The sequence below is a fragment of the Zosterops lateralis genome, assembly GCF_965231275.1.
Source record: "Zosterops lateralis genome assembly, chromosome: 2".
In the NCBI taxonomy this organism is placed as follows: domain Eukaryota; kingdom Metazoa; phylum Chordata; class Aves; order Passeriformes; family Zosteropidae; genus Zosterops; species Zosterops lateralis.
In genome coordinates, this window is record NC_139763.1 from 116,752,839 (window position 1) to 116,780,234 (window position 27,396).

The window sequence follows — 27,396 nt, forward strand, 5'->3', positions numbered from 1 at the left end:
TTGGTAGCTTGGCTATAAGTACGAAGACTTGGTACTTTTTTTGGTGGACTTTTGTTTGTGTTTTTGTTTCTAAAATTGATATATTTGTGTGGTCAGGGTAGTGCTGTTTCTGGTGTAACTCTAAGCCTCCATTATTGTTTGGGTGTTTCATGTCGTCCACTTGTATTACACTGAGATCCTCTCACCCGCCTGCCAACAGCCCTGCTGAGATCATCCGTGGATGTTTGGTTTTCTTTATGGCACCTGACTGAGACAGCAGGAATTTCCCTGAGGCAGAGACAGCCTTCCTTGGCCCCTGATGTGGATTCTCATCCCTGAACATCCCAGAGATAAGTGAAGGGCTCAAAGCCACAGAGGGGGTGAAAGTGGGGTGTGGGTTGGGAGTCACCGGAAGGGATTTTTTGGTCGGGTTTGGAGATGGGGATGTCCAAGATGTGACCCCTTTAGGGCACGTGAAGGGAAGGTCTCACAGTGCTGAGGTGTGCAGGGCAGAGCAGTCCCAGGGCACGTCGTGTCACTTGTCTGTTGTGCACTCTGTGTCTGTTGTGTGTTTTGTTTTGTGTGTCTTTTGCCTTAACCCTTCAAGGGGTCTTTTGGAAACCCCAGGCATCGTTCTTAACATCTCCCTGTTCCTTGGACAGGCACTGATATCATTGAACTTTGACTCAGGTGCTCAGACACACATCAGAATCCATCTCTCTCCACAACCATCCAGGCTGGTGCCTTTCCAGGTCTTGTTCTGAGCTGTATCCACAGCTGTGCCCTGCTGTGATCCATTCTGGCGGATTAGGTCTTCTAAAAGTGCACAGCTCAGTGGAGGATTCTGACCGTAGGATTCTCGGGCATCCATCTCTGCATTTCTTGGGATCAGTGATCCCATTGGCATCTTCTTCCTGCAGGGTTCTCTGAGCCTGGTCAGCTCTCCATCGGTCTGACCTTGGTCATCTCATTGCGAGTTCTCTCGGTCCTCAGGGTCATTCTTCTTGCCCAGATATTTCTGTCCCTGTTGTGTCCCCCCTTTTGTCCTGTCCTGTGTCACGGGTGTTGGTGTGTTTGGCCTGGAGCTGCTCTGCCTTGTTGCTCAGTCTGGGTGTGGGGGGAATGGGACAAGTCCTGGGGACTTGAAATTTGTCATGTGGGGTGTAGTTGGGCTGTAGAGGGTATTCCTGGATTGACACAAAGTGTCTGGAGCTGTCGAGTTCTCCTTGGTAAAAATCAATTTAAGGACTGAAAACATGAGGGGCTGACAAGTTATGCACACCAGAGACACTTTTTTTTTTTTTTATATATAGCTGTGAGACTTACATCTTGATTTTGAGTCTCTTTCTTGGCCAACTTATTTTGTTAAAAATCTTATTTTGAAGTGCCTCAAACCAAGGACATCCTGTTTGAAACTTTATCCCTGTTGTTTTTCCTCTTGCAGGTAGTTGGCAAAAAAGGATGGAGCCAGTAGGAAGCAAAGCCCCTGGAAGGCCTTATCCCAGTCCAGCTGTTGTTTTGTGTTCTTTAAAAGATTTTATATTTATTTTTAATTTTTAACTTTTTTTTAATATTACGTTTAGGGTTTTTTTTATTTTTATTTTATTTCCATGGGGTTTTTTTTTTTGCATTTTTAATTTTTAAAACCTTTTTCCTAATTTTTATTCAATTTTATTTATTTTTATTTTTTCATGTTTTCTTTGTTCCTTTTAAAAATTCTATTTCTTACCCAGAGTAGGTGGAAGTTTGGCCCTACAGGAGAGGAAAACCAGGAAAGAATGACATGAAAGAACACTAAAATAATTTCTGCCATGCTTTAATATAAAAAGAATAAAGAATAACATGAATAAAGACCAACCATTCTCTGTTTTCCAGGAGCCTCCCATTCTCTGCACACTGACCACCCTTCTGGTGGACTTCTACACAGAAACCTTTAACTTTTTAATCCTATTTTTCCCTCCTCATGTTTTTTATGTTTTATTTGTTCATTTTTTTTTATTATTATTTTTCTCCATTCTCTTTCTTACCCCGGGTAGGTGGAAGTTTGGCTGTTGGCAAGAAAGAAGTTGAAAAATGACCTCCCTGTCCATTGGGTGTCTGGAAATAATTGAGAGTGCAGTTAGCAAAAAACCTCTGTATTATCTGCTAAATTAAAAAGCTTTAACAGCGAAAGGTGTAAAGACTGTGGTGCCCTTTTTTTCCTCTCAGGTCTCATTCTCCCCATGCACAGTATTACCAGGAGTAACTTGAGGTCAGGTGTTTTTCAGAGGTAGCAATAAAATTAAACCTTTTATTTTCTAACTCTCTGAACCTCCTTGTTAATTAGCCAAGAAATCCAAAACTAAGCAAACAAGAAAAACCCAGAACAAAACCCCCCCCCAAACAATTCCCCCCTCCCCAAAATCGAGATTATTATTTTAATAAAGATTAAATATTTACCCCTTAGAAAACCAGGGTCCTTCAATTCTAATTAAGTGTGGTTCTGATGTGTTTGGTGAATGAATTCATATAATTTAAAATATCAAGAAGTAAACAGAAATTGAAAAAAAAGTAGCAAAAAGAGAACTATAAAATACAAAAAATTATATCAATAGATGCAATCAATATTATTAAATGTTCCATATATTACAATATGTAAAATATATGGAATATAATGTACATGATATAATAGATAAATGGTAATGATTAACAGAAATATCCAACTAAGAAATAGAAGAAATATTGAAGTGTAGCCTAAAATGAAGGCTTTTTTGATTTTGGCTCGGTTGATGGCAGGGTTGTCGTAGTTGTTGTGGTTGGGGGTCTTTTGGGGCCTTTATTTTCGGGGATGTTTGGAAGGGGAATTTTGGCCACGTTCTTTTCTGCCTGCGCTCCCTGCGGCAGCTCTGCCACCGTGTGGACACAGAGCGGTACTGCAGCTCTCCCCCGAGCCTATCTGTAAGGCAATGCTGCCATCCTGTGGATAAAGATCGGTACTGCAGCTCTCCCCCAGGCTGTGATCTGTAAGGCAATGCTGCCATCTCGTGGATAAATTTCGGTACTGCAGGTCTCCGCCGTAGCAGCCCCGGGCAGTTTTGCCGCCCGAGCGCCGAAAGATCACGGCCAAAAAGGCCGGAAAACAAATGTGAGCAGCCGGACACGTGGCAGCCGGCTCCCTGCGCGCGACCTGGACTACGGAGCCGCCCGGGAGCGATTTTTCCGCGGCGTACGCAGGTGAGTGGACACGGGATGGGGGCTGAGCGGCGCCACGGAAGTGTTCGGGCAGGCGATGTGGTCCGGCGCCTGTGCGAGCAGCCGAGGGGCACATTTGGGGGGGGTGCCACAACCAAGATGGCGGCGCGGCTCGCGGCGCTTGACCTTTTAAAGAGGGCGGCCAAAAGGGCGGGAAACAGAGAGGACCTTTAGTGTGTCTATCTAACTGCCTGCATAAAAATCCCGACCACGGCGCCGCTCGGGGACAATTTTCTGTGGCGTTTCCAGATGTACGGACACGCGCTGTGGGTTCAGCTAGACGCAGCTGGGTTCAGGGTAGGCGTTTTCGTCAGGCGTCTGTGTTAAACATCGATGGGGTCCTTAAGTGTGCCACAACCAAGATGGCGGCGCGGCTCGCTGCGCCTGACCTTCTAAAGATGGCGGCAGGGAGGGGCGAAAGTGACGTAATGCTCTTAGCAATCGGAAAGAGCCGGAGAGTGACGAAAATGACCGAGTGTTGCCGAACAGCTGAGAATAGCCGACGGCTGACGGAAATCGCCGAACAGCCGAACCCAGCCGAGTTTCCCCGAACGTCGCCCCCTCAGCCGAACCGAACGAGCCCAGGGCAGTTCCGGGCCGGATTTGCCCCCTTTCTTATTTTCTGAGGTTTTACATATGCATAATGTCTTACAGGCTTTCTTCGTACATATTTATTTTTTGATCTTGGTTATTTTCGTTTGGAAGAGTAATTACTTTATCTTTTTCTGCGCACGGTCAGTTTTTAGTGGTGGTGGTCTCCAGGCCGTGGGGGGGGGTCTTTTTTTATTCATTTTTTCACCTTTCTCTTTCTCACGTGTGCTTTGGCTTTTTTGGCACAATTTTAAGAGAACATATTATTTTAGAGTCTGTTTCATTTCTTTATTTGTGCTCTTAATGCTGTTATTCTGTTGTTTGGGTTAGTTCTTCTAGTTCATTGTCTGATTATTTGAAGGTTTCTTATTTGTAATGTTTAAATATATGCAAAAAAGTAATAAGCACAGTGTTACTAAATATATTAATAATATATTAATATATATATAAAATATATTATGTATATGTAATATATAATAATAAATTTATCTTATATATTTTAAAATACTACTTGGAATGTATTCTAATATACTATATTGTATACTATATAATATACTATATACTATACTATACTAATATACATAATGTATATGGTCTTTAGTTTACTATAAAGAATTAGTTGTGATTTTTCAGTTTATGCCTCAGAGGCCGGTTTAGATTAAATATCAGGAAGGAATTGTTCCCTGTGAGGGCGGCGGGACCCTGGCACAGGTTCCCCAGAGAAGCTGTGGCTGCCCCTGGATCTGCTGGAAGGTGTCCGTGCCCTGGGTGGGGCTGGAATGGGATGAGCTTTCCCTTCCACAATTCAGTGATTCTGGTGGTCTGGCTGAGCTCAGTCAGCCTGAGGGGCTGTTGCAATTTCAGGCTGGAAGTTGAGTCCTCATAACTTACACTTGCATAAAAGCAAGAATGAACGCTTAAAAAAATTCTAATGCATGATTTTTTTTTAATATAAAAATACAAGGAGAGGTGCTTCCTTTTATTTTCTTCTGATTCAATTGTATTTCTCACAGCACGGTAGAAACCCTGTTCTGCTCTGGCTGCTGAAGGACACTGCAGCATCTCCAGGTGCACCTGAAGGCATCTCGACGCCGAGAGAGATTTGTTCTGTTTCTGCATTGACTCTGTTGAAAGGTGAACACAGAACGTCCATGGGTCACCCTGCCAGCTCCACTTGGCTCAGCAGGCATCGCAGGGAGGGCGCTCCTGTCATCTCTCTGGTGAGTCTGGAGGTGGGTTTTTCTGCCGCTCTGTCCCAGAGGGGTTTTCTGTATTGCTGCTGTTGGCATCATAGTGCTGAGTTGTGAGGAACATCACCTGTGTAGGGCAAATCCTACAAAAAAACCAAACAAAACAACCGTGTCTGCCTTTTGTATGAGAAATTGCATTTTGTCCAGGAAAATCTCACTGGGCCCCGGGCAGAGGAGGGTTCATTCCCATTAGATCAGGAGGGTGCACAAAGCAAACTCCTAAAGGGCCTGGCTGGAGCCTGTTGGGGTCAGCCTTAGCAGGGGGAAGGGTGGCTAGAGGGGCTCAGGCAGGGCTTGGGGTGGGTCTGACCTGCACTGGCCACGTCTGCTCTGTCCTTGCTGAGGTGGGCAAAGGCAAATCTGACAACTGAGTGTGTGCTTGAGACTCTCACTCAGCTGTCTGAGAATCTGTCTAGAGAATGGAAGCGGGGTTGGGTTTAGTTTGGTGTACAGCACTTAAAAGTGGTCTTCAGGTATTCTTCACTAACTGTATCCTGAATTAAGGCTCCATGCCAGAGTTCTTTGGTGAGAGCATTGTTCTAATGGAGGGTGGTTGTTCCTCTGACCTGGATTTAATGTCTCTGTTATTTTCTGGAGTTCCCATTTATTTTGCTGTGCTGTTGTGGATGTTCACCCTCGTACTCTGGACAGCGGTTTGGGGATTTTTTTCCTTCATTCCCCAACTATAATACTTTTTATTTATTTATTTATTTATTTATTATTTTATTTTTCCCCCCCATGGCAGTAAAATTCTCTAGAGCACTAAACCGGCTGCAGAATGGCATTTTCTCGGACAGAGTAATGCTGCTTCTCCCAGCCAGCACTGCACTGTTCTTGGTGCCATTTTTCACTGTTTCCTGTAGCCCCAGAATCCGTGGCTGTCCCTCAGGGTTCTGAAGGAGTGCTGTATTTGGATTTTTGGCTTCAGGATCTAAACTGTGGCATCTGGGCTCTATTCTAGGAACCCCGGAAAAGCAAGCTCTTATTCATGAGGAACCATTAACTCTTGAAAGTCGAGCTGTCTTGCAAGAGATGCTGCAAAGGGTGAGATTTAACCTGATATCATTTTTTTTTAATCATCTCTGTGAAATTTTAATGTGCTTCAACAGTTTCTGCAGAACAGATGATTTCACCCAGAGCATTTCAGTGCATTGTAACACGTACTGGACTGCTTCATGTCATTGCTGTCTTGTGTTATGGAAGATCTTCAGCAACTTTTCCTTCAATTTTCATGGAAATTAGCATTTTGTGTTTATCCAGCTCAGCATTAGGTTCCTATTTGTGTCTCAATAATTTGACAGGTTGTTTTTAGTTAGTTGTGATTCACTTCTCCAGATCTTGACTTAACTTTGAGTCACGTCTCTTCTGCCTTTTGTGCAAATGGACTTAATGTTTTTGCTGTCACTTTGTATTGAAATATCGAGCAGCTTTTACTTCTGGGGTTCCCAAAGTCTGCCCTTGGCAGGTGCAGCCTCTGCTTCAACTTGGAGCCCTCAGTCCGCAGGGAAATGGACCTTTGGGGAAGTTCTTCCAGCTCTATTTAATGCTTTATGGATGATGCTGATTTTCTGGAGGTAGGCTGTCCATTCTGACCCATTTTCTTCTCTCTCCTTGCAGACTGGACCTGCTGAAAGGCTGAGGCGAGACCAGGATCTGCAAAATCTCTGAGTCTGTCTTGCTGAGGCTGAAGCCATGTTTGCTGTCAACGGTGACATTGTGGAAGATGCTAAAGACTGAAAACTTTGGGGTTTTTCCCCTGAATCACCAGACTCTGTCTGCAGCTGTGCCCTGTGTGTCTCTTAAAAGAGTTTCTGGGTTTAGAAAGGTTTTTTACATTCTGCAATATTAATCTATGACTCAATTGAAAAGAATCATACTCTATCAGTGTGGTGTTAATTGCTCCGAGTTGGTTAATTAAAATAAATGGTAAGGGGTTTTACCAGCCCTTGGATGGCCCCTGGAGCTGGCAGCTCTTGTTTAATTTCTCTTCATTCCTTTCATGTCTTTCAATTATTTCTTAAGCACTTCCTGCAATTAGGATATAATTTCTGCCTTGTTGGATTGGGAAATCCAAGCCGAGGTCCTTGGAGGGATTGAAGGGATGGGGAGCTGAGCCTCAGGGTGGGTTTTGACAGTGGGAGTTTGGTGAGGAAGAAAAGAGAGATCCCCAAAAGTGATTAAGGCCAGTTCTGCTGGCTTTGGGTGCTCCTACCCCAAAAAATCATTCTGGTTAAATGGGACTTGAAGAAGGCGGGGCGCTGGGCGGACTCGGGGCGGAGCCAGGGCGCTGTGGGGCGGGGCCCAGAGGCGGCCGGGGGCGGGGCCGGGCAGTGCCGGGGGCGGGGCCCAGAGGCGGCCGGGGGCGGGGCTCCACGGGCGCGGGGCGGGTCCCAGGTGCCAGGACCCCGGACCCCACCGGAGAGTTCCACACCGAGCTCATAGAGCATCGGCTTTTTCCGGCACCGATTTGAATCCCCGCCCGGCTCCCAGTTGGCGGGCTCGTTGAGGAATCGGCAGCGCTGATTGGACAGCGGGCCCCGGGAACCGCCCCCGGCTCCGCCCCACGCTCAGCACCGACCCCGATTCCTCCCGGCCCCGCTCCCCCGGCACTGTGGAGATGTAATGGATAATGAGGGGACACACCAGGCACAGGTGGGAGTTGTAATGGATAACGAGGGGGCGGTTCCAGCCGGGGGCGGTTTAAGAGGGGGAGCCTGAGCTCAGTTCGGTATCCAGCTGTGAGCAGTGAGTGCTCAGGTCCTGGCTGTGGCTCTTGGAGTGAAGGCAGGAGCACGTGGGTTTGGAGCGTCACTTCTGGAGGCCACGAGGGACAAACCTTTATACCCAGCAGCAGCAGAAGGTAAGCCAGTGTGGGTTTATAGGGGGGACTTTTTTTTCTTTTTCAGCTTTGTCTCACCAATCCCTCCCCGGTGCTCCCAGGAGAAAAAGGAGTTATGGAGACAAAAGGAGTTCAAATTGATTGAAGAAACTCCTTTTTCTGTTGTTTTCTGTGTTTAAACTGGAGAGATTTTCTTTTCTCCTGGAATTTTAATTAATAGTGGCCCTTCTATGTGGCTTCTTTTCAATATGATGTTCTTAGGTGGTGTGTAGTGTTTTGTGTGATTTTTTTTTTTTTTTTTGGTATTATTTGTTATATATAATTTGGTTTTTGAGTGAGGGTAACTTTATGGATTGCTTTGTTTGTATTTGAGGTAGAATTAATTTAAGTAGCTCTTTTTGAGAGAGTTCTGAAATGTGTTATTGGGGTTTTGTGTGTTGTGTGGAGGGATTCAGGTTGGGTAGAGCTGTTTTTTTCTGTTTGGTGGTTTTTAATGATTTATTGTGTGGCTTTATTCTGTTTGTAGGTGGTGTATGGTGAGGGATGTGTGGTGTATTTATTTCATGTTAGAATTAATAGTTCACATGATCAGAGTATTTCTGAACTGAGTTTGGTTTTCAAGTGGTTTTTGGGGGATATTGTGTTTTTCCAGGGTTTGTTTTCTAAGGTGTACAGTGGTGTAATTGGCTGTGGTGTGAGGTATAGGGGAGGTTTCTATTTATTTAGTGGCTTTTATCATGGTGAGCATCTAGTGTTTGCTTTAGTGGGTTTGAGACAGTGTGAGGTAGTTCATTTTTTAGGGTTTCTTAATATTTATAATTAATTATTGTTTATTGTATTATAGAGTTTGTTTATTGAGCCTGCTTGACTACAGTGTATGTTTTATAGCTTTGGATAATTTGGGAGTTATTGTTTGTAGTCTAATGGATCATTTGGTTTTTGTGTGTATTTACAGGTGGTCTGTGTGTTTTGATGGTTTTGAGGCATTATTGGTTTATTGAGTTTGGAATAATTGTTTTTGGTGCAGTTAATTTACATTTGTGCTATTTTTATTTTTGTAGATTGATTTGTTTATTGTTGTGCTTCTCTGGGTTTTCCAGTCTGCAGCAGGTTTAAACAGCCTGAAGAAAAAGGGAAAAAAAAAGTCTTTGCTTTGGCTGGGTAAAACTAACAAAGAGCAAAGGAGATCTGTGTGCTGCAGTCTGTCTGTGCCTGGGCTGAATACCCTGGACAGGGAATGCACAGGAGTGACCACAGTTTTCTTAAAACAAGCTGTGTGGTTTTTCTTTCCTTGCTTTGCTCTCAAAATCAGTCCGGAATGTACAGAAGGCATTTCTGAAGGAGCTACTTTAAGTATTTGAGGGGTTTTGGCACTTAAAATATTTGTTTTGGAGGAAGTTTGGGGTTTTGAGTTAGTTATAATAGGATGATTTTACTGCTAATTAGGTGTTTTTATTGCAGTTAAAAGTTGAGACTTTTTTGTTATGTTAGTAATAGGAAATAGGTTTTGTTTTTGTATGTAGTGATGGGATTGGTGTGTACGGTGTGCTGGTGTGGACTAAGGATTTAAAATTCTGTGGTTTTGATGTGTTAGGTTAATGAATTTATATAGTTTAAAAGACGCGGGGTTTATGCTTCTTATTTGGTTAGAGGCAGGTCTTTAAATTGGGGGGTTCTGGGTGTATATTTTGGAAGGTTTTTGAGGGGAATGGAGATGGGGTTATTTTTATTATATTTGGGAAATGGACTAGCAGTAATAAGAGTTGGCTTTTTTTTGCTGCGCTTTTGTTTGTGTTTTCTAAAATTGATATATTTGTGTGGTCAGGGCAGTGGTGTTTCTGGTGCAACTCTGAGCATCCCTTATTGTTTGTGTGTTTCGGGTGGTCACTTGTCTCACACTGAGATCCTCTCACCCAACAGCCCTGCCGGCACCAGGAAATCGCCGCCGCCGTCCTCTCGTGCCCGGAGCCCCGGCAGGACGCCGGCGCAGCGCCGGCTGCGGGCGGAGCAGGAGCGGCTCCTGCCGCCCGCAGCGCTCCCGGTCCCGATCGCGACCGCAATGCCGCCGCGCCCTCAGCCCGGGCCCCGAACCCCCCGGCCCCGATCCGCCGGCCCTGGCGGGAGCGGGGCCATGAGGGGACAGCGGGGCGGGGGCTCGCCTGGCCGAGCTGGGATTGGCGGGGCCGGCGCTGCCTCCGCTTGTGATTGGTTGGGCTCACCTGGCCGGCGCTTCCTCAGCGGGGATTGGCGGGGCCGGCGCTGCATCCGCTTGTGATTGACTGAGCTGGCCGGTCCTGGGGCATAAATTACGCCCTGAGGAGCCGGGGGCGTCAGTCCGGCGGCGGGACGGGGAGCGGCGTTTGGAGCTGCGCGGTCGGTCGGTCGGTCGGCCGGGAGGAGCGCCGCTGCGCCGGGACGGGATGTCCGCAGCTGCCGGCCCGGGGAGCGAGGGTGAGCACGGACGCGACTCCCGCGTCCGCCTGCGCCAGTGTCTGGGGGCCGCCGGTGTCCTGGGGCAGTGGCGCCAGCCGTACCCAGGGCGGCCGGAGGCCTGGTGCGGGGCCTGGTGCAGCGCAGGACGACCGGCTGTGCTACCAGGGGCCGGCGAGAAGCGCTTCTGTAGTTTCTGGATTTAAAGCAGTGTTTACAGGATCAGAAATAAAGCAGCAGTTTATGCATTTTTTGTTATTTTATTTTGCTTTTATTAGAAGTAACTATGTTTTTCGTATTTATTGCATCTTTTAATTATTTTGCTTGTTTCAATGCACTATTTTTGGCTCGTGTTTTTTTTTTGTTGTTTGTTTGTTTTTGTTTCTTTGTTTTTGTTTTTGTTTTTGTTTTTTTCTAAATATCTGACGTTAATTCAGTAAAGGTTGTAGGGCTAGGGCTGAAACAGCAGTTGTGAGCCCAGTCGAGACAGAAAGCCCCAGGATGTGGAATAAAGCCCTTGGCACTAGAGGCAGTCCCAAAACAGTGTGGAACGGTGGAAATGCTGGGGCTGGAGGGTTCTCCCCACGGGAGAAGGGGATGGAGCTGCAGCTCAGGGCCTGCAGGAGATGCCTGGGGGGTTACCAGCCCTTGCCCCGTGGTACCAAGCAGAGGCTGAGGCTGTGGGGGCTCAGAGGGCTCCAGGGCCTGAGAATCAACCCGTGGACACCTTTTGGGATGGGGGAGCAGGGGCCCAGTGGCTCTTCCCAGCCCCTGGTGCTGCCTGGGGGAGCTGAGGGGGCTTTTGGACAAATGCTGGGCTGAGACCCAGGGGAAGGGGGGAGATACATGTTGGCCTTCGGGCTTCAAGTGTCCCCAAGGTTGAGAACCCAGGAGGGTGGGTGATACAACTCCTAAAGACATTGAAGTGATGACAATGACTGACTTGTGGCCTTCTCAACAGCCCCGGGCTGCAGTGAGAAGCAGTAGCAGTTTTAGCTGCAGGCAGTGGGAAGCTGAGGAGCTGGAGCTGAGACAGCAGAGCTGGAGGAGACACAAAGATGGTAGGCTTTGGGGTAAAACCCCTGGGGGGCTGGTCTAGGAAATATGGAGCCGGGACGGGAACTGCGGGCTGGAGCTGAAATCGCTGTAAGGGCTGGGGTAGGGACTGGAGAGCTGTTGCTGCAGTAAGGATTGGCAGGTTGGGGCTGGACTATGGGTACAAGAGGGGAGCTAAAACAACACAGAGCTACAAAAAATCCAAAAATCATACTCTGAGACCAAAAGCGGCACGATGTGTCACTGATGGGAAGATGTGAAGACAGAACTGAAACAGAAGAGCTGGCAGTGAAATAAAGCTTGTGCGTCAAGAGCTGAAATCACTGGGGCTGGGCAAGGGGACTCTGCAGGGCTCCGGCTCAAAGCCCTGCAGCGGTGCCATAGAGACTGCCAAGGCCATAGAAACTCTAGGGCTGACATAGAGCCTGTAGGATGGGTGTGCTGAAATAAATAGTCCTGTGATACTGCTGTTGGGGCTGGGTCTCGAGGCTGAACATGGGAGAGGGCGTGTGGACAGCTGAAAGTGGGAGGGGCTGGAAGAGGGCTGAAATGCCGACGCTGCTGGGATATTGCCTGCGTCCTTGGGGGGGACGTGCTGTATGGCCAAGGCTGAAATCACTGTTGGGGCTGGGCTATTGACTGCACGGTGGGCACAGACACTCTCGGGTCGGAGCTAAACCGTGGCAGAGCTGGGGCCAAGACAACCATCCTGCCCCGTGACGGTGGAGAAATTGCTGCTGCCGGAGTTGGAGAAACCCGTGCATGCTGCTAGAAGAAACCAGCTGGCTGTCAAATAAAGCTTGTGGGTCAACAGCTGAAATCACTGGGGCTGGGCAAGGGGAGTCTGCAGGGCTCCGGCTCAAAGCCCTGCAGCGGTGCCATAGAGACTGCCAAGGCCATAGAAACTCTAGGGCTGACATAGAGCCTGCAGGATGGGTGTGCTGGAATATATAGGCCTGTGATACTGGTGTTGGGGCTGGGTCTCGAGGCTGAACACGGGAGAGGGCGTGTGGACAGCTGAAAGTGGGAGGGGCTGGAAGAGGGCTGAAGTGCCGGCGCTGCTGGGATATTGCCTGCGTCTTGGGGTGGAAATGCTGTATGGCCAGGGCTGAAATCACTGTTGGGGCTGGGCTATTGACTGCACGGTGGGCAGAGACACTCTCGGGTCGGAGCTAAACCGTGGCAGAGCTGGGGCCAAGACAACCGTCCTGCCCCGTGACGGTGGAGATATTGCTGCTGCCAGAGTCGGAGAAACCCGTGCATGCTGCTAGAAGAAACCAGCTGGCTGTCAAATAAAGCTTGTGGGTCAACAGCTGAAATCACTGGGGCTGGGCAAGGGGACTCTGCAGGGCTCTGGCTCAAAGCCCTGCAGCGGTGCCATAGAGACTGCCAAGGCCATAGAAACTCTAGGGCTGACATAGAGCCTGTAGGATGGGTGTGCTGAAATAAATAGTCCTGTGACACTGGTGTTGGGGCTGGGTCTCGAGGCTGAACATGGGAGAGGGCGTGTGGACAGCTGAAAGTGGGAGGGGCTGGAAGACGGCTGAAGTGCCGGCGCTGCTGGGATATTGCCTGCGTCTTGGGGTGGAAATGCTGTATGGCCAGGGCTGAAATCACTGTTGGGGCTGGGCTATTGACTGCAGGGTGGGATTGTGAGTGAAAATGGAATCTGCAGAGCTGAGAAAGGGACTGAGAGATGCCTGCTGAAATGATGGAAGGGCTGGAATAGTCACTATGGAGCAGGGATGGGGACTCTAGGGCTGCAGCTGAAAAGGACTGTGTGGCTGGGATATTGACTCTGGGCTGGACTCAGTGATCGTAGGGGGGGAGCTGAATTTTTGCAGAGCTGGAGTCAAGACAAAGATCTCTAGCAGTGTGCTTTTTGCATGGTGGAGCTGCTACCTAGAGCCCCATAAGCATCTCCTGTGGAAAAGCCACTGGCGGAGGATTCGGGCTAAGCAGTCAGACTCACATCACACACGCCGTGGCTAGGCTCAGCAAAGAGAGGCAAGAAGGGCCTTTTTGTACGATGAATTCCAGCAAGGTTTTTTCCAGCACCCTAAAGGGATCAGCGATAAAAAGACCTGGCCATGTGCTGTGCACAGGCCTAAATAGGGATCAGGAACCAATGGTCTAAGGGCACGGGGGTGCTACTAAGAGCAGGGCAGGGCTCAGTGATCTAGAGAGGGGACAGGAGCGGACACTGGGATACCACCACCAATAGGGAAGCAGGGAAAAGAGAAACTACCAGGACCGGGGGAATGGGCACACAAGAAACTGGGGCAAAGCACCCAGGAAGCGCCATTCTTTCAGCCTAGGCAGGCAAGACTCTATGCTGCGTCCTTCCAAGGCAGGAGCCTGGAAATTGCCCCAAGGGGTTCCAGGGACTCCACAAGAGAGCAAAGACTTACTGCTCTGTGGGCAACCAGGCCTCAAATGATGAACTCTTGGCTCTCCCATGCAGCCTCATTCCCCTTCCTGCAAAGGCTATGTGTGAGCTGTGATGGCACTCAGAGAGTTCACCCCTACAGAGCTGCTGCTGCTGCTGCTGCTGCAACCCCTGCACCGACCTACGTGCCCATAAATCTTACCGCAGCTGATGGGAGGGAGAGCTCACCTGTGCTTCCGCCACCAAAATACCCAAGCAGAGGCTGTGGCCACAAGAAGCAGCACCACAATGCTGATGCTGATGGCGGGGAGCGGCGGGATTTGGGGGGTCCCGGGGCCGGCACGGGGGTTCCCCGCGGCCCGGCCCGGCCCTGCCGGCACCAGGAAATCGCCGCCGCCGTCCTCTCGTGCCCGGAGCCCCGGCAGGACGCCGGCGCAGCGCCGGCTGCGGGCGGAGCAGGAGCGGCTCCTGCCGCCCGGAGCGCTCCCGGTCCCGATCGCGACCGCAATGCCGCCGCGCCCTCAGCCCGGGCCCCGAACCCCCCGGCCCCGATCCGCCGGCCCTGGCGGGAGCAGGGCCGTGAGGGGACAGCGGGGCGGGGCTCGCGGAGCCGAGCTGGGATTGGCGGGGCCGGCGCTGCCTCCGCTTGTGATTGGTTGGGCTCACCTGGCCGGCGCTTCCTCAACAGGGATTGGCGGGGCCGGCGCTGCATCCGCTTGTGATTGGCTGAGCTGGCCGGCCCTGGGGCATAAATTGCGCCCTGAGGGGCCGGTGGGGGGGTGTCAGTCCGGTGGCGGGACGGGGAGCGGCGTTTGGAGCTGCGCGGTCGGTCGGCTGGGAGGAGCGCCGCTGCGCCGGGACGGGATGTCCGCAGCTGCCGGCCCGGGGAGCGAGGGTGAGCACGGACGCGACTCCCGCGTCCGCCTGCGCCAGTGTCTGGGGGCCGCCGGTGTCCTGGGGCAGTGGCGCCAGCCGTACCCAGGGCGGCCGGAGGCCTGGTGCGGGGCCTGGTGCAGCGCAGGACGACCGGCTGTGCTACCAGGGGCCGGCGAGAAGCGCTTCTGTAGTTTCTGGATTTAAAGCAGTGTTTACAGGATCAGAAATAAAGCAGCAGTTTATGCATTTTTTGTTATTTTATTTTGCTTTTATTAGAAGTAACTATGTTTTTCGTATTTATTGCATCTTTTCATTATTTTGCTTGTTTCAATGCATTAAATTTTGGCTCGTGTTTTTTTTTTTGTTTTGTTTTTTTTTTGTTGGGTTTTTTTTCTTTGTTTGTTTGTTTGGGTTTTTGTTTCTTTCTTTGTTTTTCTTTTTGGGTTTTTTTTTTTTTTTTTTTTTTTTTTTTTTCTAAATATCTGACGTTAATTCAGTAAAGGTTGTAGGGCTAGGGCTGAAACAGCAGTTGTGAGCCCAGTAGAGACAGAAAGCCCCAGGATGTGGAATAAAGCCCTTGGCACTAGAGGCACGCCCAAAACAGTGTGGAACGGTGGAAATGCTGGGGCTGGAGGGTTCTCCCCACGGGAGAAGGGGATGGCGCTGCAGCTCAGGGCCTGCAGGAGATGCCTGGCAGGTTACCAGCCCTTGCCCCGTGGTACCCAGCAGAGGCTGAGGCTGTGGGGGCTCGGAGGGCTCCAGGGCCTGAGAATCAACCCGTGGACACCTTTTGGGATGAGGGAGCAGGGGCCCAGTGGCTCTTTCCAGCCCCTGGTGCTGCCTGGGGGAGCTGAGGGGGCTTTTGGACAAATGCTGGGCTGAGACCCAGGGGAAGGGGGGAGATACATGTTGGCCTTTGGGCTTCAAGTGTCCCCAAGGTTGAGAACCCAGGAGGGTGGGTGATACAACTCCTAAAGACATTGAAGTGATGACAATGACTGACTTGTGGCCTTCTCAACAGCCCCGGGCTGCAGTGAGAAGCAGTAGCAGTTTTAGCTGCAGGCAGTGGGAAGCTGAGGAGCTGGAGCTGAGACAGCAGAGCTGGAGGAGACACAAAGATGGTAGGCTTTGGGGTAAAACCCCTGGGGGGCTGCTCTGGGGAATATGGAGCCGGGACGGGACCTGCGGGCTGGAGCTGAAATCGCTGTAAGGGCTGGGGTAGGGACTGGAGAGCTGTTGCTGCAGTAAGGATTAGCAGGTTGAGGCTTGAATATGGGAACAGGAGCTGAGCTGAAACAACACAGAGCTAGAGCAAAAATAAAAAAATCATACTCTGAGAACCAGAAGCAGCATTTTGTGCCACTGCTGGGAAGATGTGGAGACAGAAGTGGAATAGAAGAGCTGGCAGTGAAATAAAGCTTGTGGGACTGAAGCTGAAATCACTGGGCACTGCAGTGCTGCAATTGCAGTCACTGTTCAAAGGGGATAGTGAATGTAGACCTGGGAAGCGACTGTGAAATGGGACATGTGCCCAGGGGTTGGTAATGGAATAAAGATTAATGGAATGGAGGTGGAATACCATTTCTAGAGCTGAAGCTGAAACCGCACAACTAGAGACAAAAAAAGGACCCTGTTGTCTCAACCTGCAGCAGCTACACCTGGCAGAGACAGGCAGAAAAACGCACGCAGAGCTGGAAGAACTGTGCTGGACTTGAAATAAAGCTTGCGGGTCGAGAGCTGAAATCACTGGGGCTGGGAAGGGGACTCTGCAGGGCTCCAGCTGAAATCGCTGCAGCGGTGGCATAGAGACTGCCAAGGCCATAGAAACTCCAGGGCTGACATAGAGCCTGTATCATTGCTGTGCTGAAATCATTGTAGGCCTGTGATATTGATGTTGGGGCTGGGTCTTGAGGCTGAAATTGGGAGGAGAGGGGTGTACAGATGAAAAGGGATTGCTCTAAGATGGCTCCTTAGAAGCTGGCGCTGCTGGGATATTGCCTGGCTCTGGGTGTGGCACTAAAGGGCTGGGGCTGAAATCACAGTGGGGCTGGGATATTGACTGCAGGGTGAGCATAGACACTGTAGGGCTCAGAGCTGAATTGTTACCGGGCTGGTGCCAAGATGAAGATCCTGCCTATTTAAAGCAGGACAAGATTCAGGCTGCGGAGGTGGAGAAACACACACGTAGGGCTGGATGAAGAAGAACCCAGCTGGCCGTGAAATAAAGCTTGTGGGTTAAGAGCTATAACCACTGGGGCTGGGAAGGGCTTTCTAGAACTCCACTTGAAATCACCAGAGGGTGGGATAGACATTGTTAATGGCATAGGAACTATAGGACGGGTGTAAAGACTGTAGGATTTGTGTGCTGAAATCTCTGTAGGCCTGTGATATTGATGTTTGCACTGCCTATTGTGACTGAAAATGGAACAGGATCACTAGACCTGAAAAGGGGAATGGAAGATTGCACCAGAAATCCCAGGCTTGCACAGATATTGTCTGGGCCTGTGATAGCCACTGTAGGGCTGCTGCTGAAATCACTGTGGGGCTGCAATTGTGAGTGGTAATGGAAAGAAACCGCAGAGCTGAGAAAGGAACTGAGAGGTGCATGGTGAAATGATGAAAGGGCTGGCATAGTGACTGTGGGGCAGGGATGGGGACTCTAGGGCTGCAGCTGAAAAGGACGGTGCGGCTGGGATATTGACTCTGGAGTGGACTTAGTGATGATATTCAAATCAGCTGAATTGTTGCAGAGCTGGAGCCGAGACAAAGATCTCTAGCAGTGTGCTTTTTGCATGGTGGAGCTGCTACCTAGAGCCCCATAAACATCTCCTGTGGAAAAGCCACTGGCGGAGGATTCGGGCTAAGCAGTCAGACTCACATCACACACGCCGTGGCTAGGCTCAGCAAAGAGAGGCAAGAAGGGACTGTTGTTATGATAAATTCCAGCAAGGTTTGTTCCAGCACACCAGAGGGTTCAGGGACAGAAAGACCTGGCCATGTGCTGTGCACGGGCCTAAATAGGGATCAGGAACCAATGGTCTAAGGGCACGGGAGTGGTCCAAAGAGCAGGGCAGGGGTCAGTGATCTAGAGAGGGGATGGGGGTTCCAGGGACTCCACGAGAGAGTAGAAGAGTTGTTGCTCTGTGGGCAAACAGGCCTCACATGATAAATTCTTGGCTCTCTCATGCACCCTCATTACCCTTCCTGCAAAGGCTATGTGTGAGCTCTGATGGCACTCGGGGGCTTAACCCCTACAGAGCTGCTGCTGCTGCTGCAACCCCTGCACTGACCTACATGCCCATAAATCTTACCGCAGGTGATGGGAGGGAGAGCTCACCTGTGCTTCCGCCACCAAAATACCCAAGCAGAGGCTGTGGCCACAAGAAGCAGCACCGCAATGGTGATGCTGATGGTAGGGGATGTGCTGTGCTTTGCTGGGACAGGGAGGGAAGAGGGCGACTGTGTGAGGGTGACAGCGCCCATCAGGTGCTGCCCCTCACAGGGCCAGTGGCTGTCATCTGCAGCCTGCACCCCATGTCTGAATGGAACCTACCCCACGGGATGAGAAGGCTGCGGGCGCCCAGGCTCTGGTGGCTCACACGGCTGACACAGCTGTGCCCAGCACGGGGGGCCACGGCCAGGACACTGCAGAGCTGGTGGGTGAGGTCAGCCTTGGGCAGGATGGGGCTGCTGTTAAACGCCGGGCCCGGAGGCACCTCCTGGCCGTCCCGCAGCCAGGCCACGCTGATGGGATTGGGGTGGAAGCCGCTGGCGTGGCAAACAGGCAGCAGCCGCTCTAGCCTGGGGCTGTGCGCAACGACCGTGGCCACAGGCAGCTCTGGGGAATGAGAGCAATAGCGTGGGGCAAGTTCTGTGGGGCAGGGCTGGGCCCCAGCGTGGGGGTAGCTCTTGCAGGGTCACGGTGGGCTCACCTTGTCTCTCCAAAATTGCCATCCCATACCTCTTCAGCCTGAGGAAGTTGCTCTGCATATCCACATGGAGACAAAGTGCTCCATGAGCACTCTGACCTCTGCTTCTTGAGGCTCTTGCTGATCAGCTCTGCCACCTGTGATGGCTGCCATGACCCCCAGTGCTGTCTATCTACCTCAAAATCAGCGAGGTCTCTGCCACCCCAACTGACATTCAGCAAGCCCTGCCTTGTCGTATTGGGCTGCAGCACAGAACCTGCACAGAACTGCACCAGCAATGGCTCTGTCAAGGGAAAAGCCAGTGGAGAGGTCCCCTGAGTGTGTGGGACATGGATGGCATGAACTGGGGTCTGGCTGATGGCACATACAGGGATGGAGTGGAAAGCAGGGTGCAATGGCCAGCAGGGGGTCACGCCATGCTTCAGGAGACCCCAGACACCCTGCAAGCCTACAGAAGCCTCTTAAGAATAGAGTAGATACTGGTGTGCGGTGCTTCTTTAAAAAGAATTCTGTCCTCCAAAAGATTTGCCCCCAGTTTTCTCTTTCGTGATTCTGGCTGTGTCAATCCTGCAGTTCCAGGAAATTTGGTGGCAGCTTTCTGACACGCAGAGGGGTTCCTTGTGCCACATGGCAGGAGCTCTGAGGGGCATTTTTGGTCTGCTGCCCTGCCCAACCCTGCTAGTCATATGCCCCAGCAGCTGCAGGGTTTCAGGAGCTCTTGCACCCGATGAGACATCAGATGCCATCCTGCTGAGGAGGAGGGCTCTGGCAGGGCTCCTTCCTCTACTCACACTGCTCTTCTGTCTGCTGAACTGTGGCGTGCACAAATTGGATGATATTGCACAAACCGATTTTGTACTGGGACGTGATCTTTTCCCCATCACCTTCAGCTGCAGCCTGGCTGGCCTGGGGCCAGTGGAAGCAGATGCTCCAGTGGGCAGGATGCACTGCTAAGATGCATATGTCCCCTACGAGTGCCACGCATGACACCTCAGCAGACCCGATGTTGGCAAAGAGGCCACTCAGGAGCTACTGGATAACCTGCAACTCTGCTAGGAGGGAGGATGGAGACAGGAAAGGGTGCAGGAAGGAGATGACTGGAGGTGCTAAAGGGGAAATGGCAAATGGAGGTGCTGGCAGGGGAACATGGGATTCAGATCAGATAGTAAGAAATTAATTTTCTGTGTGAGGGATAGATAAACACTGCCATATGTTACCCAAACGTATGGTGGAGCCCCATCCCTGGAAACGTTCAAGGCCAGGTTTTTTTGGAGCTCTCAGCAGGGAAGGTGTCCCTGCCCATGGCAGAGGGCTTGGACTGAATGGCCTTTAAAGGTCCTTTTCACCCCAAAATCATTCTGTGCTTCTATGATTCTATGCTCTTCACCCTCCTCAGAGTTGCTTTCTTGTTTGACTTCACGCTCTTTTTGATTCTCTGTTTTACTTTCAACAATGGTTGTCTGCTGCAGATTTTAGCCATTTTATCCCCTCCCTCCCAGCTAGAGCTGCTGTCTGACTGCGAGAACAGCACCCTTGCTGCTTATTTGGGGTGATGGTTCCCCCCAGGAGAAGCACCTGTGCCAGGACCTGTGTCTGCCAAAGACCTGGACATGGTACGCAGGATAGAGGATGCTTGATAGGAAAGAGCATTTTTGTCCAGGCTTGGGGCTCCCTGATAGGGCCAGAACACCAGCCCAGCCCAGAGATCAATCCTGCCTTTCTGTGGCTGATGCTGCCTGCCCTGGAAGCATAAAGTCTCATGGGCTTGTGGTAAAAATCTCTGTGTGACAGCAGTGCCTGAAACACCGTTTAGCAGATGCAGCTCCCTAATAAATTAGGGGCTGCTCTAAGGGGCCCTCAGCACCCTGTGGATCTCAGATTTGCCTGGCACCCATAAGCTCCCTGCAGGGGGAGGACATCTTGCAGGCAAACTCAAGCCTCAAGGCCTCTTTTGGCACCACTCTTGTTTCTTCTACCCGTGTGCCCAAGGCTCTGTGTTGGAGCTGGTGGGACAGAAGTCCTGAGCTGGAGGCAGGAAGAGAGAGGGTGGGCAGGGACAAAGCATGCTTGGCTGGTGCATGGTGGGAGGTCACCCTCTGATGCTGGGAATTATCTGCTCCCCCATACGGCCCAGTGGCCTGGCCGTGCCTCCCCTGAGTGAACTTGTGGGGTCCTGTGACAGGGCGGGGGATGAGAACGGTTGAGGTGAGCCAGGGCTCCCACTTACCCTCTGGGTCTGCCCACATCCCAGGGAGGAGGATCGGGAGAAAGAGGAGGAGGAGGAGGAGATGGGGCTGCACGGTGCACGCGGCAAGGCTGAAGCAGCAGCAGCAGCAGCGACTGCGGGATCTCAAGCTTCAGGCCAGCGCAGCAGTCACTGCGGCGGCTCTCCACCAATTGGAGAATCGGTGTATGAGGGAGGGGCCCAGAGCTCCCAAGCTGAAGGCTGGAGATGTGTGGGAGGGACAAAAGCGCCTCGCTCCTCACGGCCGGCCGCCGCCCGTCCCCGGTGCCCCCGGCTGAGGCGGAGAGCCCGGGCCCGCTGGAGCCCGGCCGGGCGGCGCCGCGGACACCGGCCCGTCGTGCGGCCCGCCGGAGGCGAGATGCCGCCGCCCTCCCGGGGTCGCGCCCGCCCGAGAGGCCTCCGGACGGCTCCGGCGCCCGCCGGCCCCGCTCCGCTCCGCGCCCGCCGCTCCCGCCGCACACACCGAGCCCTCGCCTGCGGCCGGGGCTGCGGAGCGAGCGGAGCCGAGTGCCGCTTGGCCGAGCGCGGCCGAACCGCGCCGGGTGGAGCCGAACCGAGGCGAGCCCGGCCCGAGCCCGCCGAGCCCGGCTGCAGGTAGGGAGGGGACCGTGGGCCGGGGCGCGCAGCCCCTCTCCTCTGAGGGGGAGCGGGGCAGGAAGGGCCGGGGGGGCTGCCGGGCTCGGCCGGGGCCGGGCCGCTGAGGTCTTTCCTTTTCCCGCAGCGTTCGTATCCAGGGACGGACGGAGCCTCCCTCGCCACCCACTCGGTGAGGTGAAGTCCAGTTCCTAGAAGCAGCTGCATGATGGTGCCCCTCAGCATCGGTAAAGACACGAGGCAGAGAATAATTCAGCAGCTGCGGAACCATTTTGGATTGATTTTCACTCTCTTTTTCTTTAAATGAAAAGCAGAATGAGCTTTGGGAGTCAGGAAGTAAATTGATGCATTGATTTCATGCACAAGAGGGAAATTGGTGAATACGGGGAAATGATGTTGAAGCAATCAGATAACACAGTGGAAAACAGCTTCACCAACAGCTCTGACCTTCACTGGTGATTCTGAGCCAGCTTTCTGGGGACATCTCAGCAGGAAGGGCTGAATCCTGTTTGAGCAAATAGGAATCCTACTGCCCTCCTGCCAGATAAAGTGATCTCAAAGGCTGGAATTCAAATTTTTTTTTTTTTTTAAGTGTCTTAGCAATTACAGTATCTCCAAGTCCTGGCTGCTTCTGAGGAGAATCTGCCAAGGCAGGGAAAGGTACTTGGGAATTCTGAATATTTATTTGTGCATGCTCCGAAAAATGTATTAAGTCAACTCGAGTGTAATACTTGAAAACCTGTGAATATTGCCAATGTGATAATTTAATGGTGTGGTTGTATTTTTATTTTAAAGAAAATGTTGTTTTTCTGTAATTTTTAGGGGATTATTATGAATTTTCTCTAGGCAGGTAGTACCACCTTGCTGTGCCTTGGTAAGAAACCCCTGGGTCCTTCAGCCAGTTCTGCTTTCATGGGCCTACTGTGTTAGAAAAACAATTTGTTTCTTTTCAATATTTGTCAGACCACCCACCCAAAACTTTTGCTTCCTTCTCCTGCTGTTATATATCTAGGTGTGACTTGTTTGAATCTCTTACAAACAACTTTTCTGGTTTAGCTTTCCTTTCTGCAGGATTTCTGTGGAGGAGAAAAGCCTCAGATGGGGAATGCTTGAAGATCTACCAGAAACATTTCAACACTGGGCAGAAGTTCTCAGAGAGAAGCTACTGTCGTCAAAGGCAGGCAGATGATTGCTGTAACTTCTGTCCGAGAGGTAAATTCATTCGGGTAAGGCTTTTCATTTCTTGTGTAGGTAATTTTTCAGTACGTAGCTGAAAAGACCAAGAAGTGTGCTGTTGTCTTAATCCATATCATAATCCATCAACAAAATACTAAAATATCTGCATCAGACAGGAGACAACTGCTTGGAAGAAGTTCGAAGTGAAACCGGACCTTTGCAAATATTTGTTCTTGTCCAATATACACTCCAGAAAGTGGATACATTCAAATCTTATTGTAGCGACAGGAGGGTCTTGTAATTTGCTGTATTCACAGGAGACATCAAAGCAATTACCAAATAGATTTTCTATACCTTTTGGTATTTGATAAAGGTCTGCGTTATATATGCAAGAATATAATTTTTAATGCCATTATGTATCACAATTCTTTTATTTTGAGGTGTAATTGATTAAAATTGTGATTTCTCAGGGGTTTTACAGTCAGGAGCTGTAATTTAACCAAAAGTGTGGTAAATTACAGATAGACCCCAAACTGCACGTTATCGGCTTATGATTAGTTTCCTTTGAATAGCAGATTATGAGACATATTGGTTTGTTATATATTGCCATTCAAAATATCCTAAATAACATAGGAATGTGATTACGGCCCCTCCATGCTTGTGCAACCGTGGACATCATCAGACCTAAAATAAACGCAAAATTTCTGCTCCTATTCATTTATGTATTAAAAGCTGTGAAGTACTTGTGTCCCCTCTGGAATAAATCCCTGTGTCTCCTCGGAGCTGCTGCTTTGCAGTAGAGCTTGGACACATTTTGTTTCTTAATAACTAGAGATCCACCAGTGGATGATTCCCATAGGTTCTCCTATTTTGTAGGAGCTGCACGGCGAGGTCAGCATTCTGAGGGAGGCAAAGCAGCTAAAGGCAAGGAACGTGGAGCATCCGGGGGCTTCTCCCACCCGAGTTTCTCCTGGAGCGTGCTGCATGTCACGCAGGATGTTTAACCCGGCTTTGGGGCGTTCTCCTGCGGTCCCGGCTCTAACTGCTGCCCCTGAGCCGAGGCCTTGCTGTGTCCCAGCACTAAACCCGGCAGGTGGGTCCTGCTTTTCCAGCCCTTTAATTCCACGGGCAATCCCAGATTCCCGGAGCTCCCCTGGGCCCAGCCTGGACTCGCTCCCTGGGAGCTGCACTTCAGTCTGCCTGAACCAAGGACCTCCTGTTTGAAACTTTATTCCTGCTGTTTTTCCTCTTGCAGGTAGTTGGCAAAAAAGGAGAGAGCCAGTAGGAAGTGAAGCCACAGGAAGGCCTTATCCCAGTGCAGGGTTCCCACTTTTCTCTCTGACTCCTGGAGAAATGCCTGAGCATGACCAGAGACTGTCCATTTGATTTCCAGCCCTTTCCAATAAATCGTTGCTTTCAGCTGGTTTGTGTTCCTGGTGTCATCCTCCTCCTCCTCCTCCTCCATGCATTTGTCAATGGAATTGCTGTCTTTTGCTGAGTTGCATTTTGTTTTTCCAGGAATTGTGGCTCTTTTGTTCCGCTGAAACTTCGCAACTCTGCTGAGAGTTTCAGCTGTCAAATCCAAGTAAGATTGGAGTTCCTTTGGATTGTTACTCCCATAAATGAGAGATCCTTTTTCGAATAGGAGTAAACAGGCATGTTTAACTCCCTCTTCCCTTGAAAATCAGAGCAGAGGAAGCAGATTTGAAATCCTCATTCCATGGGCTTCCACCGACTTCCTGACCGTTCCAAAAGTTTTCAGCGTTAGAAATTTCCGGGCTTGTTTTGCAGGCAAGCTGGGAGTTAGATATTATTCCTTCCTTTTATTTGATGTTTAGCCTCTCTCTGATTTTAGTAAGTCAGCATTTATTTTTTCCTATTTTCCATCCAAGTTGGAATTTTGCTACTTCTTAGGGGACATTTCCAAGGAAATTTACCCAATTAATGTTGGTAAATCCGGAATTGTTCAGCGCCATATCCGCAGAATTCTGGGAATTCCCAGGAAAACTCGTTAAGTGTTTAATTGCCGTGATTCGTCTCTTTGTGAAGTTCAATTTGGTGCGTTTTTTATTATATAAGTTCCATTAAAACTTAAATCCCGGCCTAGTTGCTGTCCCTTGGACACAAGGGGGTGGTTCTTTCCTGCCTTGGCACATGTGGATGTTCATCCAAAGTGAACTTCCCGTTAAAACAGAATTCGTTTCCAAGCAAAACTGGGATTTGTCTAGAAAACCTTATTTTCTGGGAGGCACTGGGTTTGTTTTCCCTATCCCTGCATAATCCAGGATGCTCCCAGAGCTGTGGTAGTCAGTGGCATAAAGGGGAAAGCTGTGTTTATTTAGTTTCATATTTTATTTTAATTATTATTTTCCTTTTTACTTTTTGATTTTTGTATTTTTTATGTTAAATATTGTATTGTGGTTAATGTTTTCATGGGGGGTTTTTTTGTTTTGTATTTTTAAAATGATTTGGGTTTATTTCTTTTATTTTTATATTTTTGTTCTGTTATTTACTTTTTAGTTTTTATTTTTCTTTATTACTATTTAAAATCCTAATTACTCTTAATTTTTTCATTTTTCAATTTATGGATATTTTAGATTTTACTTTCGTGATATTTTTTATTTTAAACAATTTATTATATTTTTAATTTATTTTAAATTTTATTTCTTTTTTACTCTTTTGAGGTTTTTTTTTTCAACTTTTATTTTATTTGTTTTATATTAATTTTTTTTTCATGTTTTCTTTATTCCGTTTTTTTTTTTTATCCTACTCTTTTTTTCCCCTGAGCACGTGGAAAGTTGGCTGTGGGCAAGGAAGGAGTTGAGAAATGACCTCCCTCTCCGCTGGACGTCTGGATATAATCAAGAGCGCAGTTAGCAAAACTCCTCTGTATTTTCTGCTGAATTAAAAAACCTGAACGGAGAAGGCTGTGAACACCGTGGTGCCTTTCTTTTCCTTTCAAACCCTAAACAGGTCTCCTTCTCCCCGTGCACAGTATTGCCAGCAGTGAGTCAATGCCGAGGTGTATTTCAGAGGCAGCGATAAAACTGTGCGGACATTTTATTTTGTAACTCTCCGAACCCCCTTGTTTATTAGCCAAGAAATCCAAAATTCAGAAAAAAAAAAAAAAAAAAAACCAAAAAAACAACCCCCCCCCCACAAACAACCCCCCTCTCCCCCAAAGCACGCAGAAAGAGAAAATGTGCCCATAATATTTTAATAATGATTAAATATTTACCCCTTAGAAAACCAGGGTCATTCAATTCTAATTAACTGTGGTTCTGATCTGTTAGGTTAATGAATACATATGTTTAAAATATCAAGAAGAAAACACACACAAAAAAATAAATATATATATATATAAGCAAGAAAAGGAGAACTATAAAATATGAAAAGTAATATCAATAAATCCACTCTATATTTTTACATGTTCCCTATATTATAATATATAAAATATACCTACTATAATGTACATATCATAGATAAATTGTAATGATTAATAGAAATATCAAAATAAGAAATAGAAGAAATATTGAAGTGTAGCCTAAAATGAAGGCTTTTTTGGTTTTGGCTTGGTTGATGGCGGGGTTCTCGTACTTGTTGTGGTTGGGGGTCTTTTGGGGCCTTTATTTTCGGGGATGTTTGGAAGGGGAATTTTGGCCACGTTCTTTTCTGTCTCCGCTCCCTACGGCGGCGCTGCCACCGTGTGGACACAGAGCGGTACTGCAGCTCTCCCCACCCGAGGCGTGTAGCAGCCCCGGGCTGTGATCTGTAAGGCAATGCTGCCATCCTGTGGATAAAAAGCGATACTGCAACGCTCCGCCGTGCCCGTCCCCGCGGGCCCGCAGCAGCCCCGAGCTGTGAGCTCACGGGCAGTGCTGCCGCCCGAGCGCCGAACGTTCACGGCCAAAAAGGTGGGAAAAAATGCGAGGACCCCGGGCGCGTGGCAGCCGGCTCCCTGCGCGCGACCTGGACCACGGAGACGCCCGGGAGCGATTTTTCCGCGGCGTACGCAGGTGCGCGGACACGGGATGGGGGCTGAGCGGCGCCACGGCAGTGTTCGGGCAGGCGATGTGGTCAGGGGCCTGTGCGAGCAGCCGAGGGGGACATTTGGGGGGGTGCCACAACCAAGATGGCGGCGCGGCTCGGGGCGCTTGACCTTCTCAAGATGGCGGCGAAAAGGGCGGGAAAATGAGAGGACCCTATGTGTGTCTAGTTGACTGCCTGCACAATACCCCGACCGCGGCGCCGCCCGGGGGAAATTTTCTGTGCTTTCTCCAGATGTAGGGACACGGGCTGTGGATTCAGCCGCGCAGCAGCCGGGTTAAGGTTAGTGGATTTAGTCAGGCGTCTATGTTAAACACCGACGGGGGCCTTAAGGGGGTGCCACAACCAAGATGGCGTCTCGACCAGAATTGGCTTCAGCCACAACTAAGATGGCGGCAGGGAGGGGCGAAAGTGACGTAATGCTTCTCGCAACCGAAAAGAGCCGGGGGGGTGACGAGAACGACCGAGTGTTGCCGAACAGCCGAGAAGAGCCGACGGCTGAGGGAAAGCGCCGAGTTTCCCCGAAGAGCCGAAGCCAGCCGAGTTGCCCCGAACGTCGCTCCCCAGGACCCTGATTTTGGAATGCTTTATGGAATTAGCCGAGCAGCTTTTACTTCTGAGGTTTCCATAGAGAGGAAATGAGCTGTTCCATAGATTTATTTTTCGCAATGCGTTTTGAAATTATACCAGAATCTCCGCTCTCCCGTCAGACCCCGTGTCCCCGAGTTTTGAGGTTTCTCGTAAAGATTTTTCTGCCTATGCTG

General features: G+C 49.8%; 1 long non-coding RNA gene across 2 annotated transcripts; it reads left to right on the forward strand.

The window, feature by feature from the left end:
* The first annotated feature begins 21,627 nt into the window (after positions 1-21,627).
* Positions 21,628-25,750, forward strand: LOC310905955. Of its 2 annotated transcripts, XR_014589307.1 has the most exons (4): positions 21,628-22,621; positions 23,462-23,678; positions 23,841-24,008; positions 24,104-25,750. It is a non-coding gene; the product is annotated as an uncharacterized lncRNA (long non-coding RNA). The 2 variants fall into 2 exon arrangements; XR_014589308.1 differs by lacking the exon at positions 24,104-25,750 and having other exon boundaries at positions 21,628-22,635; positions 23,841-24,004.
* The last annotated feature ends 1,646 nt before the right edge of the window (positions 25,751-27,396 follow it).